Below are 20,273 nucleotides of genomic sequence, written 5' to 3' on the forward strand. Positions count from 1 at the left end.
CAGGCCATCTTACTTGAAATCACCGCAGGGTGCCTTTCAGTTACTGGCGTTGTTATATGAATTTGGGGAATGGTAAATAGCTTATGTCAATATGTCTGCAGTAAGAAAGCAAAGGCCAAAAGAAAAGTGATGTTGACTTAACAAAATTGCTTAGTAAAGAGCAAAGTGTTTTCTGTAGTTGGGGATAATTCTAAGCATGTGATTTTTCTGTGTGTGTGTGAAAGATCACCTGATCTGTTCCTTAGGCAGGCTTGCAAGCCATTGTGTAATCTTTGTAAATTATAGGTAATTACCAAAAAAGGCACATTAAACCTCAGCTAATCACAGTTGTTTCAAAAATATGTTCCTTCTCTTAGCAAAGCAGTAACCTAGCCAAAGCTGGGATAAACTGGCATTTCCCGAGATCACGTGTTTTGTCTCTAAGCACAATGCCCCTTGTGTTTCTCTCTGGTGCCCATGGCTTTCTCTGAAAAATAGAGCGAGCTCTTCTCCCAAAGCTTGGGCATTGCCTGCCCTTTGTGGGGAAATAAGTGCATTATTCATGCAGGGAGCAGCCGTGCAGGTGTTTTGCCTCCCTCTTTCATGAAATCCGGTCGGTGCTCTTTCCCTTCTCGGCCTCACTTACAGGCCCCAGATCATCTTTCACCCCACCTTGCTGACATTTTTAATTAGTATGTCTTGAGATGTCAGCGTGTCTCTTCTTTCTCAAGGTCTTCAAGGGCAGAGTTTGGATCTAGAATTAGCTGGGGTTGGTTTCAGTTTTCCTGCGCTCTCTGTCATGTACAGTAAGTACCCAGATGGACTCCCACCCTGGCAAAGCCCTGCCTGAAAGCTGTGTGAGCTAAAGCTCTCCGAAGTCTCACCTCACAGAACAAGGCCGCAGAAGCATGCGGAGAGACACTGGCATCCTTCAGGCACCAAGGGTTGGTGCTGGGTGTCAGGTAACTGATGTTGTCTTCTTGCGTGTAAGGTTTCAACCCTCATTTTATTTTCACACAGACACTTTCATGTTACTCCCCAGAGGATGTGGGCTCAGGGGCACTGAGCAACCCATAGCCGAGAAAGGAAGAAGGCTAGGGGACAGAGTTAAAAGACTTTTTTTTTCCCCTCATGACAAAAGCTTGTACTTACAAAAGTAGTTTTCTCCCCAGCTGTGTGATATGACGTTTATAACAGTTTACTATTGTCATTTGTGTCTCAAGATGTTTAAAAAAAAATGTCTCTTTGCTGTCATTTACTGTATGGATGTGTACTTCAGTAAAATGTAGTACAGATTTTAAGTATACTGTATCATCATTTTCTTTCTTTTTTTTCTTTTTTTCTTCTGAGACAGGATTTCCTTGTGTAGCCCTGGTTGTCCTGGAACTCACTGTGGACCAAGCTGTCCTTGAGCTCACAAAGATCCTCCTGCCTCTGTTTCCCCAGAGTGCTGGGATTTAAGGCATGCGCCACCACCACCTGGTGCAGTATCATCATTTTCACCACTAAGAGTTTTAAATTTTTCTTTATCTTTTATTTATTTATTTATTTATTTATTTATTTATTTATTTATTACAGAGTGTTTGCCTGCATGTGAGCCAGCAGGCCAGAAAATTTCATTTTCCCATTGACGAGTATATATGAAAACAGTGACTAATCAGTACAGAATACCTTTTCTAATTGTAATTATGCTTACCAAAAATGTGTTCAGCGATTTGCTGACTAGGAGTAGGATATAGAACATTCATAGTATATATTTGCCAAACAACAAGGACATGTAATTGGGAGGCATGCGCCAAGAGTTCTTGTGTAGGACTCAGGATGTGCCTCAGTGGCAGAGCGTTTGCCTCGTGTGCACAAGGACCTGCATTCAGTCTCCTGAATCACAAGACAAACAACAACAAACAAAAACAACAAGCATGCAAGAGCTGTAAAGTGTCCCAAAGTCATATTCTGTCTGTCTGTCTGTCTGTCTGTCTGTCTGTCTCTCCAGGGTCTCAATATGTACCCTTGGCTGGCCTGGAACTCTCTATGGTCATCAGATTGGCCTTAAATTCAGAGTTCTGCCTGCTTCTTTCTCAAGCACGGTGGGATGAAGAGCATGTGGCGGCACACACCTTCAATCCCAGCCAGCACTTGGGAGGCAGAGGGAGGACGGTCTCTGAGTTCAAGGCCAGCCTGGTCTACAGAGTGAGTTCCAGGACAGCCAGGATTACATAGAGAGACGCTGTCTCAATCAGTAAATTAAAGCAACAACAGTGACAGCAACAAAATTTCCTTGGGTTGGATGACATATTGGGGAGCTTGTCTCTGGAGAAGACTGATCCTCTTCCCAGCAGCCACTGACTGTCTGTGGCTCTTCAAGGAGGGTGGAGCCTTGTGCTGGCATGTCAGCTGGTGTTCTCAACGTGCAGGTCTCATTTAACCAATGATATTATAGAAGTTTGATGGATGCACCTTCCCTGTTCTAAACACAGGAAATACAAGCGACAGCAAATGGGCTTTGTAGGGTGTGCGCATGTATGAGGTGAATGGTACAATAAAAAAGAAGACTTTGGGGGTTGAAATGGGAAGAGTTGGAGTGTTAGGTCTCAGAAACCCAGGAGCAAAGGCTGATGTGTCCATTAACATAACAAAGCAAATGCTGGCTGGCTACTCAGTACCTGTGTGGCTCCTCCCAGCACTTTCCCTGCCCTACTCCCCAGGGCCTGTCCCCCCCCCCTCTCCTCCCCCAATGGAGATCAGACATTTTGGTCACACCAGTCTCTGGGCCTCTTGGTCGCAGGCCACCTCTTGGTGGGCGGCTCCTCTCTTGCTCCATGTCCTGACATGGCTGTCCCCCACCCCCATCCCCATGGGCTGGTTTAGTCAGCTGGTCATGTTCTGCCTGGACTCTCCCTCTGCCCGCTTTCTCCCTTACATCTACAATAAAAGTCTTCTCCACACTTCAGGAATAGTCGTGTCCTCCTTTGATTTCATTTTTTTCATTCATGGAGGAGGGAGAGGGAGGCGTGCAAATGATGGAATATGATAATTATGTATGAAATTCACAAAGAATAAAAGAATTGAAAATACAAAGCAATAATTTCTTTGGGCTGGGCAGGTAGTGCAGCAGGTAAAAGCCTTGACTGAGAAACCCTACTGCTGGAGTTGGATCCGTGATCCTCATAACCCAACAACGGTGGATGGAGAGAGCTAACTGCACTGGTGCCTCTGGCCTCTCCATGCAAACCGTGGCATGCTTGCCCTAGCATTAGACACCCGCCTGCCCTCCCACCTTCCATAACAGCCACAGCAATAATGAAGCGAACAGAAACACTTCTTTGCTTTAAAACTATTTTATAGGAATTGGTAATTAATTTAAAGTTGATTTTACCTTATATTTTAGAATTAACAATTCTATAGAAAAATTCGAACTAGAGTTTGGTATTCTATTAGACACCAGTCATGTGTATAATAGCTTGGTCTGTAGTGAGAACCATACAGAGGTGAACACAGCCAGGCCCCTGGCAGCTGCGGCAGCTGTCATCCCTCCCTCTGTGTGGTACCAGCAGCCTCAGCTGGTCACTGTCCTGGGCTTCAGAGAGATCCCACATCTTTCTCTTCATGGCCCAGTTACATATGCATTCCATGACCTGAGGACAGCTATGGTACTAAGCCATGTGACGCTCAGCCATGGGACCCACAGTCTTTTCTCACAGGATCCTCTGTCTGAGGCTCGCACAGAGCCTTGCCTCATTCATTAGGGCTGCGATCGCCTTAAAGTTCTGTAGCCCATGTAGTTGAGGTGCAAGAGGGAAACAGAGTCACATCACTCCGTATATCCACTTGCCAGGAATGGACAGCTCTGGTTTGGAGGTAATGGTGACCTTGGTGAGACCGTGGGCTGCCTTTATCTGCCTGACATTGCCGGTGGGAGCAGAGCCCACATGAGAAACTGCAGTGCCTCCTCAGCCCTCTGTCTCCTGAACCAAAGCCAGGACGGTCCTGGCCAACAGCACAGGTTGTACGTCCTCACCATGTGTGGTGGTGGTTTGAACGAGAATGTTCCCCCCACCCTCTAATCACCCAGTTTATATATTTGGATGCTTGGCACAGAGTCGGTTGAACTATTTGGGAAGATGTAGGAGGTGTGGCCTGCTAGAGGAGGCGTGTCACTGTGTGTGGGCATTGGTGGTTCAGAAGCCCAAGCCATTCTCAGATCTCCCTCTGTACTGTGGTTGTCTCAGCATGCCAGCTGTCAGCCCCTGCTCACTGCCATGCCTGCCCACTGCTCTGTGGTGGTCATGACACCATCTGCCCTCTAAAACCATGAGCCCTCAAAGAACTTTTTCTTTATAGGTTGTCTTGGTCATGGTGTTTTGTCATAGTATTAGGAAAGTAAGTAAGACACCGTGTATGTCCTGGCTGACACAATGTCTGCTGCGTGGGCTTCTTTCACTAAGCCCAGTTTATGCTGAGTGCTACAAGCACAAGGGCACCTGTTGATTAGAAACTTGGCCAGCTCTACCATCCTGGGATGTGGTTCATACCAAAGCCATTGGTACACCTGATCAGTACTAAGGCCACCACAAATAGCACCAACCTCTCCTTGGACCTGCTGAGCTGGAACAGAGCCCCTCAGAACAACTCATCCCGTACCCAGTCTTCTCTCATGTTGGTCTCAGAGGTAAAGTGAGCCAGGCTCTGCACTGGCCAGTCCCACGTGCTCATGTTGGTCTGGTAAAGTCCTTTTTGGCACCACTTGGCCAGTGTGAGAGAAGAGCCTTCAGCAAACTACTCCCTGCTTAAGACAATCCCTGTGGTGAAGGTGAGTTTATGGAACTCCACCAGAGCTCAGATGCATATGTGGTCTCTCTCCCTGGGCCTTTCAGGTCCCTGAGCAGTGGCACACCATCCATAGTGATGGATGACATCTGACTGGCCTGCTCCACCAACTGCATGAGAGCCACCGCAGTACCTGAACCCAGGTCCTCATTCTTGCCGGCAAATGCTTTACCTACTGATCCATCTGCCCAGTCACTTACTTTATTTCTACTTGGTGAGTCTCCCTTACTTTATTTCTCAGAATGCTGCTGCTGTCCAGCTGGCTGGTGGTCACTTTTTTGTCCAGTGGTTTTTCTCTCATTTCAAGGCTCATCTACTTGATTCCTGGAGAAAGATGAGAAAGTGAAAGCTCGGGGCAGGGTGGGGGGGTGTAGCACCTGTATCCAAGGGCAACTACTATTCATCCATTTTTATTTTCTATGTATGAGCGTTTTGCCTGCATGAATGCATGTGTGTGATATGCATGCCTGGTACCCAGAGAGGCCAGAAAAATAACATTGGCTCCCCAGGAACTGGACTTAATGATGGTTGTGAGCCAACCGTGCAGGTGCTGGGAGCCAAGCTTGTGTTCTCTGAAGGAGCAGCTGATGCGCTTAACTGCTGAGCCATCATCTCTCCAGCCCCAACTCCCAGAGTCCTGCTGCATCTGCTCTTGCCGCGGCTTCCATCTGAGTGTGTCCGTCACACAACGGCGGAAGTCTTGCTGCTCTGCACAGTTAGAGCAAAGCAGGTGCTTTTGGAGGAGTGAAGATGCTTCATAGCTCCGTATCTTGGGCTGATTATTTGGGTGCTCCAAGTGTCTTAGTGTGTTTTATTTTTAACATTAGTATGCTTATTGTTTTCTACTGAATGTATCATAGCTTTGAAAAAAAGTTGACACAGGTTTAAATCTACCTTCACAGACAATCACTGTGAACACTATAAAGGTTAACAGAATCTGACAGTCTTTTAGGTAGAATAGTCATCTGGCTTCATTCCTCAATTGAGTATCAAAGTACTAAGCTGATCAGGGGTGTTTCCATAAATGAGTAAATAGATGGAGAACTTACAGATTCACATCTGTCATTCCCCCATCCCTCCATTCTGACTTAAATAACTGGCATCAGCTTTGCTTCCAGATAAAGTAGAAATAGATATACATCTTTACAAATGTTAAATTACCAAAGATTGTGTGCATTAAGCAGACAATTAAAAATTAATGTTGGGCTGAAGAGTTGGCTCAGTGGTTAAGAGCACCGTCTGCTCTTCCAGAGGACCCAAGTTCGATTCCTAGCACCCACATGGCAGTTCACAACTGTCTGTAACTCCAAGATCTGACACCCTCACACCAATGCACATAAATTAAAAATTAAATAAATTAATGTTAAGCATGGGAGTGAGTAAGTAGCTACCTGGAGCTCTGTTTCTGGTGAACTTTACTTTCTGGTAAGGTTGGTGTTGTGAGTTCTCTGCCAGGAACTGAAGACGACTTTCCCATCACCAAACTCAAATCAAACCCCTGACTCCACCTTTTCCCAAATAGGCCATTTGTTAATCTGACATGTTTGACTTTGTTTACATAGAAGAGAGAGAAGCTTTTGCTTTTAGCTTTCCATTCCATTTCTGCTTTGCAAGGACGGGTTCAGTTATCTTTAACATAATCTGATTTTTTGGCCTTTAGTGAAACATAGAAAGAGCAAACATGCATTATGACTGAGAAATTGTCCAGTTCAGCTTTATATATTTCAGTTACCACAAGTTCTGATTGATGACCTCACCCATTAAAAACTTAAATTTTTTATAGTCAAGATATTCATAATCTCTCATAGACTAATATTGAAACTGCCCATATTCTAGATTTTTCTGTGAGTAGAGCACTACAGGTAGGCACATGAACATAGTAGTGTGAGGACAAGCCAAGGCTCTTCCCTGCCAAGACTTGAGCATCTACCTTGGAGGTACCAGTTCTGGGGAGGGGAAAGGATGTAGGGGCTTTTCAAGGGGACTGTTTGGAAGGCATGTTGAAAAGACTTCCAAGGTCTCTCTGCTTTCACCAGGGCAACATAATAAAGCATTTACAAAGGAAGAAAAAAACCCTGAAAACAAAGCAAAAGGGACAACCTTCCCAGACAGCTGTTTCGGTGATAAATGAGGCCATTGTTCTCAGACCCACTCCTATTGTTCTGTGTTGGATCTCTTCCAACTGCACTTTTCACCTTCTTCTGCCCAGAGAGACTGAGAGGTTTAGTTTAATGGGTTTCTAAGTGTGGACTCTGGACTAGCAGCATCAGCCATGCCAGGTGACATGAACACGTGCAGTCGGAACACTGTGTAAATAGTACATAAATCTAAAAAGAAAAAAAGTACATAAATCTAAAAAGAAAAAGAAAAAAGAGAACTAACTTTTGAATTCCTCCTCCATTCTGGGGTGGTTGCTCAGTAATTGTCCCCATGAAGCCTTGCAAGATCCCTGCTATACACACTTACACCCCACCGTGACCTCTCCTCGCATTCAGTCAGCAGAGAGCATCAGAACGTGCTAAGGGAGAGCTACAGAGATGGCTCAGCAGTTAAGAGCACTCGCTGTCTTCCAGAGAACCTGAGCTCAGTTTCCAGCATTCACTTGGTGGCTCACAACCATCTCTAACTCCAGTGCTAGGGGATCCAATGCCCTCTTCTAGCCTCCAAGGGTACCAGGCATGCACATGGTGTTATACATACATGTAGATAAAATGCCATACATATAAGTAAATATATCTTTAACAACTTTAAAAAGAAAGTCTAGGGAGGTGAGGGGAGTATAGTCTGGTCATTTATTTTCCCATTTCTGGCCTTGTGAGGTCATGATTGGCTGGCTATATTCCTTTAACAGAGGCTAAATCTTATGTCAGGGGGCTTTCTATATACTGCAGTTCTTTGCAGGTTACAGTAACCTGGGTTTTTACAGTTGTTGCTCTTGCTAACCTCATAGAGGATCCTGAAATATCTTTTGTTAACATCTTTGCAATATGCCTACACTTTTGCTAATAGTGACTTTGCTAAAGTCTTTGCAACTTTACTTGAGTATGTTTTAATTATGACTGATATACTCCATAGTTGCTTTTTTTGGAGACAGGGTCTCTCCATGTAGTCCAGGAACTCACTATGTACACCAGGCTGGCCTCTAGCTCACAGAGATCCTCCTGCCTCTGCCTCTTGACATCTGGTATTAAAGGTGTACACCATCACATCTGGCCTCATGGTTTCATTTTTTAGTTTTAATTTTTATTTGTTCTTTGACAACATACACACACACACACACACACACACACACACACACACACACACACACATACACCCCTCTCTCCTGCTCTCCCTTCACCCCTTGTGTATGTGTGTGTGTGCACATGAGCGCGTGGATGTGTGTGCATGCTTGTGTGTGTGCGGGTATGTGTTTGTGTGTGTGCATGTGCGTGTTTGTATGTCCATGTGTGTGTGAGTGTGTATGTGTGTGATATTTTGGCATATCAACTCCGAGATCTTTTCTCCTGCCACATGTCCCACCTACCTTCATGCCCTATTCCTTTTTTGTTTCTATAACCTATGAAGTCCAATTAAGGTTATATTTATGAGTGTGGGCACATCCCTGAAGAAAAGTGACTCCCTCTTCCCCAGTTGCCGTCAGTTTCCAATGATGCTCTGTTAGGGGTTGGACCTCATGAGCCCCTCCCTTATCCATTCTGGAATTACTGACTGACTTGATCTTGTGAAGAAACTGTAGCGGAGACAAGTTCAAAGTGCCAGCACAGTGTTGTAGCCAGAGGTGATCCCTTTAAGCTCTCCTCCACATCACTTGAGCCTTGTGCAGCTTGGTATAAATGTTCCATGTAGGGCTGAACATTCAGCTGTCACTCATTCTCAGCACCATGCTGCTATCTACAATGACTGCTGACCAAGGCTGAGCATAGAACTGATCGATGGGTATAAACACATTTAGAAGGCAGCTTGACAACATGGCTGTTTAGCAAGGCTCCCCAACTCCCAAGGGAAGGGCCTATGCTCCCCATGGGTTCCCGACGAGCTTTACAGTACCAGCTACAAATTCTCTGCTGTGTAGCAGGTTCATGTAGCAGCAGTTAGAAAGCAGCTGGTTTCTCCTGTAGCCGTCATGCCACTGTGCAGGGACAGGACCCAGTCAGGCCACTCTGTGCTCATGCAAGTGATTATGTTTTATAAATACTTTCTCTTCCCTTATTTATGAAGTAGAGTTATTATTAGGAGGACACAGTGAATTCATAGTCATCACGGTGCTTGGGTCATACCTTTGGCCTACCAATGTTAAAACTGATTTTCATATAGATTGTTGGATTTCAGATAGAGGATTAACAAAGTCATAAAGAATTCAGTTGTTGCTGGGCGTGGTGGTGCATGCCTATAATCCCAGCACCCGGGAGGTAGAGGCAGGTGGATCTTTGTGAGTTTGAGGCCAGCCTGGTCTACAAAGTGAGTCCAGGACAGCCAGGTTTACACAGAGAAACCATGTCTCAGTCCCCCCAAAAGTGATGATTGTTTTCTAATTAATAAAGTGAATAGAAAGGTTGAAAGGTCTGCATGTCCTTGTATGTGCTGTTCCTCTTCTTTAATGGACTTTCAGTGAACTAGCAGATCTATGAATGTCTCCTCATTGAAAATAGGAGACAAAATAGGAGAGGAAAAGAAGAAGCTCTGAGTGCGTCTCAGTAGGTATTTTTGTCCTAATTCATCTTTTCTGTTCAGGGCCAACTTCATGGTAATATACTCTGTGCCACCACACAGGTTCCTGAATTCAAAAGGGGTTAGGCTTGGTTTAGTGACTTAATTTGGAATTTTTGACAGTTTTTGACAGGTAATCCTTATATTTGTTTTAATCACTGGACTCTTTGAATTATATAGATGGCTCTCGCTTTGCCATATTTATGTTTGTTTAATGACCAAGAAAGTATGATCACCACTTAAGTAGGTCTGGGGCTTGAGGGTATAGCTCAGCTTGTGATCTGCTTGCCTAGTGTGCATAGATCCTAGGGTTTGTTCCATAACACTGTGTATTGTGACACTCTAGAGTCACAGGGTCAAAAGGTCAAGATTATCCTTGGCTGCATAGTGAGTTTCAGGCCATCCTGGGAACCATGAGAGCCTGCCTCAAAAACTAGGTGTCTCTGGTGGCATTGTTATGCTTATCAAATGTTTTATTCACACTGATCTGCAGATAAGAGGCTCTAAAAGCCACCTCTCACAGTGTCAAACATGTAACTCTCAAAGTCTGAAAAATGATTTTTAGTTCTATAACAGCTAAAGATTTAAGGGAGGTCCATTGTAGGTTTTCTGTTATTGTTTTTTGTGGGTTTTTTTGTTTTGTTTTGATTTTGGTTTTTTGAGACAGGGTTTCTCTGTGTAGCCTTGGCCATCCTGGACTCATTTTGTAGACCAGGATGACCTTGAACTCACAGTGATCCACCTGCCTCTGCTCCCGAGTGACTAGCTGCCTACTCTAGTTTTTATTGCAAAGTCTGAAGCTAATTTTAGACCCTAGAAAGAATGGCTATTCTAGGTTGACAGCCAAATGTGCCAAGCAACAGATACAAAAGACAAACTTTTTCTTTGAGAAAAACCTCTCTAAGTGTAAAATAACAAGTCATAGATACCTTATGACATTCAGCAATAGGTAAATTATTATTTATGCAAAAACAAGTCAGAGACTATTTTTTCCCAAGTATCCTAAAAATGTTTGGTGGTCTTAGAAATACCTTGAATCTGAAGACAGATTTTTACAGAGGGCTGAGACTTGGCTATGAAAGAGGAATACTTTCTAGTTCTTTTTTGAAGGGGTAATAACTCAAAACACTGCACTTTCCATGTTTGTCATCCTCTGTGCTGATCTGAGGGATGGTCACCTGAACTAAGTCAGAGCTTTCCTTCTGCAGTGAAGTCCATTTAGTTATTGTTGGCAGTACAGGCTCTGTCACTGTCTTTACCCTGACCAGTCTTTGTGGGACACAGCACAGCCTAGAGTGAGGTCCTTTGAAATAATTTAAACCATGGTATACTCCTACTGTAAGGGATCCTGGCATGAAAATCAAGGAAGCTCACTACTCAAAGCTGCTGTGAGCTAGGGGAATTGCAGGGCTTACAGGGACCGACATTGGAAGCTTATTATTATGGATAATTGGGAGAGCTCTAGACTGATGGCTGGGTAAAATATGCTGAATACATTGGCTTTCAACTCCTTTCTTATCACCAAAACTGATTTCCCTGTACCATTTGATTTTATCAGACATAGTGCTCATTTTCTCATTGGGCAAGCCAACAGCAAGCCTTCTGATGGAGCGTTCCCTCCTCTTAAGTTGCCAAAGTGGACCTTTAGAGAACACATAGACTAATGAAATGGGCTTGGAGCACTGCTAAGTAGGAGCCTTTCTACCATTTATTAGACTGAAAGGAGCTACCAATGCACCTTACCAGAAATTCCTATTATTTTATAGTTGAATGGAATCCAGATACCATATTGTTCAGACATATAAACAAAGAGACTGATGAAGTCTTCCAGAAAGAAGGAAAGACAAAATACAGTTAACTACTTGAATTCAATTTATATCCTCTTTAAAATCCCTGAGAAGTTACATATACTGGATGCGCTATTATAATGATAACTCTCCTTTAATATATGTATTTATTATTTATTTTGTGTGTTTATGTGAATGTGCACACTGCAGTGTGTGTGTGCAGGCCAGAGGACTATCTGAGAGACTTGATTTGCTTTCTTCACTATGCACTGGGGATGGAGCCCAGGTTGTCAAGTGTGGTAGGAAGAGGTCTGAGACAGCCATCTCACTTGTCCCAAGAATGTAGGATTGCACATATACTTCTGGCAGCCCTGATGTGTGCAGCTCAGTGACTTGAATCCTCAGTTCTTCACAACAGTAATGAGTCTATAATACAAATAACTTGTTTTTAACAAACAGCTGTTGCCTTTCATTGATTTATCTCTGCATGTACAACTCAATTCCATTGTGTCATTGATCAAATTTCTTCTTTTTCTCTTCCTTCTCCTCCTCCTCCTCTTCCTCTTCCTTCTCCTGCTCCTTCTTTTTAAAATTTTTTGAGACAGGATTTATCTGTGTACCCTTGGCTGTCTTTGACTTCCTTTGTAGACCAGGCCGGCCTCGAACTTACAGAGATCCGCCTGCCTCTGCCTCCCTGAGTGCTGGGATTACAGACGTGTGCCACCACATCCAGCATTAATCACATTTCTAATGCATGAATCCTGGGGAGCATAATCAAACTTTAACTCATACAGAGAAACCAGAAGGAAGAGTATAAGCAATGTGCCAGCAAAGCAAGAATATCTCAAAGATGGGAAAAGCAAGGGAAAGGTTATTTTGGCCAAATTGACTGAAGAGAAATGAAATATAGCAAGTTGCTAAAGGAAACCCTACCAGTCACAAAAGCTATAATTGCCAAGAAGCCTCTTTCAGACCTAAACATATACTTAAGGTTAAAAGTGAAAGAACGGTATAGCCACTGGTGAATTGTGCACGTTCACGCCAGCAAATGGTTGTCTACCCAGCTCGTGCAACCAACCCTAGTGGAACTCACTCTCTAGTTTTCTTTTTTCTTTTTTTAAAGAAGAGCAAGAAACTAGTTGAGAAGAAGAAAGGGTTCAGAGGAGCAGGGGTGGTGATAAGAGAGGGTAAATGGATGTATATGAACTAAATGTAAAAAAAGTTAAAAAACAAAAAGAGCCAGGCACGGTGGAGCACACCTTTATTCCCAGCACTTGGAAGGCATTCGTGGATCTCTGAGCTCGAGACAAGCCTGGTGTACAGAGAAAGTTACAAGAGAGTCAGGAATATATAGAAAAAGCCTGTCTTAGAACACAAAAGTAAGGACGAAAGTAGGAAAACAGCAAATTTAAACAGTAACCAGAAGAGGAGGACAACATGATGAGAGCAGGATTAAGGAACTAGAAAAACAGACCAACAAAAGAGACAAGCAATGTAACCCAAGCCAGATTTGTAGAGAAGACCAATAAAATTATGTCTTTAGTCTAAATGATTAGAAACAAAGAAGAAAGCAAACATGAATTGTCTATATCTGTAATATAACAGGTGATAACAGATTATATAGCTATAAGGACTATATATTATATATTATATATATAATAGATACATAGGTTAGAGAGTAAGAAAATAATAATATAATATGAAGAAGATCTTTATGATACTATGAAAACATATTATATGGTAAACAAACTACCAAAACTCACTTAGGAAGAAACATAACCCAGATATCCATGCAAATATGAAGGTAATTGACTTTCTGGTTAAAGTATTTTTTTTTGGAGTGAATCATGGTGGTGCATGTCTATAACTCCAGCACTTGGGAGGATGAGGAAGCAAAATTACAAGTTCAAAGCCAGCCTGGATTACATAAGGAGACCCTGTCTTTAAAAAAAAAAAAAGCAAAAGGGGCTGGAGAGATGGTTCAGCGGTGGGGAGCACTGACTGCTCTTCCAGAAGACCCAGGTTCAAATCACAGCACCTACATGACAGCTCACAACTGTCTGTAACTCCACTCTCACATAGAAATAAATGCAGGCAAAGCACCAATGCACATAAAATAAACGTAGATAAATCTCCTTAGGAAGGAGATGGAGATGTGTGGGGATCAGAAGTTTAAGGTCATTCTTAACTACAGAATGAATTCAGGGCCAGCCTGGGCTACATGAAAAAGTAGGGGAAAATGCTATCAAGGGTGTAAGAAAGCAGAAACCCTTATAAACTTGATGTGATGTAGGTTAGTTTAGACATTGTGGAAAATAGTATAGTTTCTTCAAAACTAAAAATAGGGCTGGGTGGTGGTGGCACATGCATTTAATACCAGCACTCGGAGGCAGAGGCAGGCAAATTTCTGTGAGTTCCAGGTGAGCCTAGTCTTTTTTAAAATTAATTTTTTATCACTTTTTAATTATTTATTCAGATTACAACTCGATTGTTATCCCATCACTTGTATCCTCCTGTTCCTCCCTCTCTCTTGCTTTCGCCCTATTCCTCTCCCCTAGGTCTATGACTGAGGGGGACCTCCTCCTCCACTGTATGGTCATAGGCTATCAAGTCTCATCTTGGTAGCCTGCTTATTGTTTCTTTGAGTGCCACCAGGCTTCCCTTCCAAGGGGAGGTGGTCAAATATGGGGCACCAGAGTTCATGTCAGAGTCAGTCCCCACTCTCCCCATAACTGTGGAGAATGTCCTGTCCATTGGGTAGATCAGAGTAGAGGTTCGATGTTTACTACTTGTATTGTCCTTGGTTAGTGCAATCGTTTGAGCAGACCCCCCTGGGCCCTGATCCACCCAGTACGACATTCTTGTAGGTTTCTAGGACCCTTTGGGTCCTTCTGTTTCCCCATCTCCTATATTTCTCTCACCTAGAGTCCCAGTAGGATGTCCTCACATCTATCCCAATCACCTGGTAAGTGAAGACTTTCATGGGACATGCCTTTTGGGCCAGTGCCCAATTATAAGTGAGTATATACCATGTGAGTCTTTCTGATTCTGGGTTAACTCACTCAGTATGATCATTTCTAGTTCCATCCATTTGTCCACAAATTTCAGGATTTCCTTGTTTTTAGTAGCTGAGTAGTATTCCACAGTGTAAATGTGCCACAGTTTCTTTATCCATTCTTTTACTGAGGGACATTTAGGCTGTTTCTAGGTTCTGGCTATTATGAATAAGGCTGCTATGAACATGATTGAGCATATGTCCTTGTTGTGTGCTGGAGCATCTTCTGGGTATATTCCAAGGAGTGGAATAGCTGGGTCTTGAGGAAGCCCCATTCCCAATTTTCTGAGAAAGCACCAGATAGATTTCCAAAGTGGTTGTACAAGTTTGCATTCCCACCAGCAATGAAGGAGTGTTCCTCTTTCTCCACATCCTCGCCAGCATGTGGTGTCACTTGAATTTTTGATCTTAGCCATTCTGATGGGTGTAAGATGGAATCTCAGAGTCGTTTTGATTTGCATTACTCTGATGACTAAAGACATTGAGCATTTCTTTAAGTGTTTCTCAGCCATTCAATATTCCTCTGTTGAGAATTCTCTGTTTAGTTATGACCCCAATTTCTCAATTGGGTTATTGATTTTGGTGGTGCTTAAATTCTTGAGTTCTTTATATATTTTGGATATTAGACCTTTGTCAGATGTAGGGTTGGTGAAGATCTTTTCCCAGTGTGTAGGCTGTCACTTTGTTCTGTTGACAGTGCCTTACAGAAGCTTCTCAGCCTCATGAGGTCCCATTTATTAATTGTTGACCTTAAGGCCTGGGCTGTTGGTGTTCTGTTCAGGAAGTTGTCTCCTGTGCCAATGTGTTCCAGGCTCTTCCCCACTTTTTCTTCTAACTGATTTAGTGTCTCTGGTTTTATGTTGAGGTCTTTAATCCACTTGGACTTGAGTTTTGTGCATGGTGACAAATATGGGTCTAATTGCATTTTTCTACATATAGACATCCAGTTAGACCAACACCATTTATTGAAGATGCTATCCTTTTTCCATTGAATAGATTTGGCTTCTTTGTCAAAAATCAAGTGACCATATGTGTGTGGATTCATTTTGTGGTCTTCAATTCAATTCCATTGATCAACCAGCCTATTGCTGTGCCAGTACCATGCTGTTTTAATTACTGTTGCTCTATAGTACAGCTTGAGATCAGGTATGGAGATTCATCCTGGGGATCTTTTATTGATTGTATAGGATTGTTTTTAGCTATTCTGGGTTTTTTGTTTTTCCATATGAAGTTGAGAATTGATCTTTCAATGTCTTTAAAATATTGTGTAAGTATTTTGATACAGATTGCATTGAATCTGTGAATTGCTTTTGGTAAGATGATCATTTTTACAATGTTAATTCTCCCTATCCACAAACAAGGTAGATCCTTCCATCTTCTCATGTCATCGTCAATGTCTTTCTTCAGAGATTTAAAGTTTTTTTTTCAAACTGTCCTTCACTTGCTTGGTTAGAGTTATTCCTAGATATTTTATATTGCTTGTGGCTATTGTGAAGGGTGGAGTTTTCCTAATTTCTTCCCCTCCATGATTGTCATTTCTATAAAGGAAGGCTACTGACTTTTTTGAGTTAATTTTGTATCCACCAATTTGTTGAAGGTGTTTATCAGCTGTGGGAGTTCTCTGGTGGAATTTTAGGGGTCATTTATGTAGACTATCATATCATCTAAAAATAGGGATAATTTGACTTCCTCCTTTCCCATTTGGATCCCCTTGATCTCCTTTTGATGTCTTATTGCTCTAGCTAGAACTTCAAGAATTATATTTAAGAGATATGGAGAAAGTGGGCAGCCTTGTCTGGTCCCTGATTTTAGAGGAATTTCCTTGAGTATCTCTCCTTTTAATTTGATTTTGGCTATTGGCTTGCTATATATAGCCTTTATTATGTTTAGGTATGTGCCTTGTATCCCTGATCTCTCCAAGACTTTATTTATTTATTTATTTATTTATTTATTTATTTAGTGTTTTGAGACAGGGTCTCTCTGTAGTAGCCTTGGCTGTCTTGGACTTGCTTTGTAGACCAGGCTGGCCTTGAACTCACAGCAACCCACCTGCCTCTGCCTCCCAAGTGCTGGAATTATAGGTGTGTGCCACTACACCTAGCTTCCAAAACTTTAAAAGTGAATGGGTGTTGGATTTTGTCATATGTTTTTTCTGCATCTAGAGATGATCATGTGGTTTTTTTCTTTCAGTTTGTTTATATGGTGGATTACATTAATGGATTTCCATACATTAAACCATCCCTATGTGCCTGGAATGAAGCCTACCTGGTCATGGTGAATGATATCTTTGATACGTTCTTGTAATCATTTTGTGAATATTTTACTGAGTATTTTTGCATCAATGTTCATAAGAGAAATTGGTCTGAAACTCTCTTTTTTTTGTTGGGTCTTTGTGGGGCTTAGGTATCAAAGTGACTGTGGCCTCATAGAATGAATTTGGTAATGTTCCATCCATTTCTATCTTTTGGAGTAGCTTGAAGAGTATTGACATTAGCTCCTCTTTGAAGTTCTGGTAGAGTTATGCGCTGAAACCATCTGGCCCTGGGCTTTTTTTTTTTTTTTTTTTTGAGACTATCAATGATTGCTTCTATTTCTATAGGAGAAATGGGACTATTTAATTTGTTTACCTGTTCCTGATTCAATTTTGGCAAGTGGAATCGATCAAGAAAATTGCCCATTTCCCTTAGATTTTCAAATTTTGTGGCATATATGCCTTTAAAGTAGGACCTTTATGATTCTTTCTATTTCTTCAGTGTCTGTTGTTATGTCTGCCTTTTCATCTCTGATTTTGTTGATTTGGATAATGTCTCTCTGCCTTTTAATTAGTTTGACTAATGGTTTGTCTATCTTGTTAATTTTCTCAAAGAACCAGCTACTGGCTTTGTTGATTCTTTGAATTGTTCTCTTTGTTTCTAATTTATTAATTTCAGTCCTGAGTTTGATTATTTCCAGACGTCTACTCTTGGGTGTTTCTGCTTCTTTTTTTTTCTGGGGCTTCCAGATGTGTCATTCAGTTGCTTATGTGGGATGTTTCCAATTTCTTTATAAAGGCACTTAGTGCTATGAATTTTCCTCTTAGCACTGCTTTCAATGTGCCCCACAAATTTGGATCTGTTGTTCCTTCATTTTCATTGAATTTCAGGAAGTCCTTAATTTCTTTCTTTATTTCTTTCCTGACCCAGGTGCCATTAAGTAGAGAGTTAATTAGTTTCCATGTGTGTGTAGGCATTTCTTTATTTCTATTGTTGAAGTCCAGCCTTAGACCATGGTGATCTGATAGGATACAAGGTATCATTTCAATCTTCTTGTATCTGTTAAGGCTTGCTTTGTGACCTACTGTGTGATCAATTTTGGAAAAGGTTCCATGGGGTGCTGAGAAGAAGGTATAATCCTTTGTGTTTGTGTGAAAAGTTATGTAAATATCTGTTAGACCCATTTAACTCATGATGTTGGTTAATGATGTTATTTCTCGGCTTAGTTTCTGTTTCAGTGACCTATCCTTCAGTGAAAGTGGGGTGTTGAAGTTTCCCACTATTAATGTGTGGGGATGGATGTGTGGTTTAAGCTTTGTTAATAGTTCTTTTACAAATATGGGTACCCTTGTATTTGGAGCATAGATGTTCAGAATTGTGATATCATCTTAGTTGATTTTACCTTTGATGAGTATGAAGTGTCCTTCCTCATCCCTTTTGATTAATTTTGGTTCAATGTTTATTTCATTAGATATTAAAATGGCTACAGCAGCTTGCTTCTTGTGACTGTTTGCTTGGAATATTTTTTTCCAGCCCTTCACCCTGAGGTAATGTCTGTCCTTGTGGGTGAGATGTATTTCTTGAATGCAGAAGAATGTTGGATCTTGGTTATGCATCCATTCAGTTAGTCTGTGTCTTTTTATTGGAGAATTGAGACCATTGATGTTGAGAGATATTAATGACCAGTGACTGTTAATTTCTTTAATTTTTGATGTTGGTTACAGTAGAGAGTTTGTGGGGTAGTGTTTTTGTGATGGTGTAGTTATCTATTTCCTGTGTAGTTTTGGTTGTGGCTTGTCCCTTTGGGGTGGAGTTTTCCTTCTAGTACCTTCTGTAAAGCTGGATTTGCTGATAGGTACTGTTTGAATTTATTTTTGTCATGGAATATTTTGTTTTTTCAATCGATTTTCATGACCTCTGTCCAGGCCCTTCTAGCTTTTATGGTTTCTGCTGAGAAGTTGGGTGTGTTTCTGATAGGTTTGCCATTGTATGTTACTTTGCCTTTTCCTCCTGCCACTTATAATATTTTTTCTTTGTTCTGTATATTTTATGTTCTTTTTTTTATTATGTGGCGGGAAGTTTTCCTTTTCTGGTCTATTCTATTTGGTGTTCTGTAGGCCTCTTGTATGTTTATATGCATCTCATTCTTCAAATTGGAGAAATTTTCTTCTATGATTTTGTTGAAGATATTTCCTGGGCTTTGGAGTTGGGCGGCTTCTCTTTCCTCAATGCATATTATTTTCAGATTTTGTCTTTTCATAGTGTCCTTGATTTCTTGGATGTTTTGTGTCAGGAATTTTTCAGAGTTAGCATTTTCTTTGATGGTTGTTTCAAGTTCTATGATTATATCTTCAACTCCCAAGATGCATTCCTTCATTTCTTGGATTCTGTTAGAGAAGGTTACCTCTGTGTTGCTTGCTTTCTTCTCTAAGGCCTCTTGATCCCATTTTTCTTCTGTCTGTTCCTTTATCGTTGTTTCTATTTTCATCTTCAGATCTTGAACTGTTTTATTTATTTCCTTCATCTGGTTGTTAGTATTTTCCTGAATTTTTTCCCAGTGCCTCTCTATGGGCCTCTTTTATGTCTTCCACCTGTTTGTCTGTGTCTTCCTGCATTTGACTATAGATTTTATTCGTTTCCTCCATTATCATCCTCATTACTAAGGATTTGAGGTCATTTTCTTGTATTTTGATTATGTTTGAATTCTCAGGGTTGCTTTCTTTGGGATGACTGGGATCTGGAGATGCTGAGTTGTTTGGTTTTTGTTGTTTGCATTCTTGCACTATCCTTTAGTCATCTTGCTATCTCTGATGTTGGGTGGTAGCTTCTGGTGTCCTTTGCTGGTCATTGATATTGGATAGTTGGTGAGTGATTATAGGTCATGTGTCCTTGCCTGGACCTGGCAGGTGACCTGGTTTCTACTCCAGGAGACTTTGCTCTATACCTTAAGCTCTTGGTAGGATCAGCAAAGGTAGGCTTCTGCCTGTTTCCATTCATGCTACTGAGGGGATTCAGACCAGCTGTATTTGGATCTGCTGTTTAATTCTCTCTCCTTACCTCTTGGGACAGTACAGCCTCTCCCAAGTGTGTGGGAGACTCCACTGGGCCATGGGGATTGGTCAGGCCAGGTTTTTAACTGCCCAATTGTGTAGGCCCGGACCACTGTGGCCCGCAGTCTGGATAGTGGACCAGTCTAGATTGTGCACCTTTGGCAGTTCAGTCCCACTGAGTTGTGACCATAATTCAGACCCCCTTCCAGACCCCTCAGGGCATTCCAGCTTCTCCCATGAGCATGGGAGTCCCTGCTGGGCCATGGGGACTGTCCTGCCCTGGCTTTAGCTGCCCAATTGTCTGGGTCCGAACCTCTGTGGCCCACAGACAGGTTTCTGCTCTGGTCAATCTACATAGGGGACCAGTCTAAATTGTGCACTTTTTGCGGTTCAGCCCCATGGAGCTGTGGCCACAATTCAGACCCCCTAGGCATTCCAGCTTCTCCCACGAGTGTGGGAGTCTCTGCTGGGTGGTGGGGACTAACCTGGCTGAGTTCTATCAGCCCAATTTAACAGGCTTGGTCCGCTGAGGCCAGCTGCCTGGTTCTGGCCCAGACCTGCCTGGACCACATGCGTTGCTGGCTACCATGTTCACTGTTGCCTGGCCTTCCCT

This window comes from Acomys minous (assembly GCF_964271855.1).
Source record: "Acomys minous genome assembly, chromosome: 4".
NCBI lineage: Eukaryota > Metazoa > Chordata > Mammalia > Rodentia > Muridae > Acomys > Acomys minous.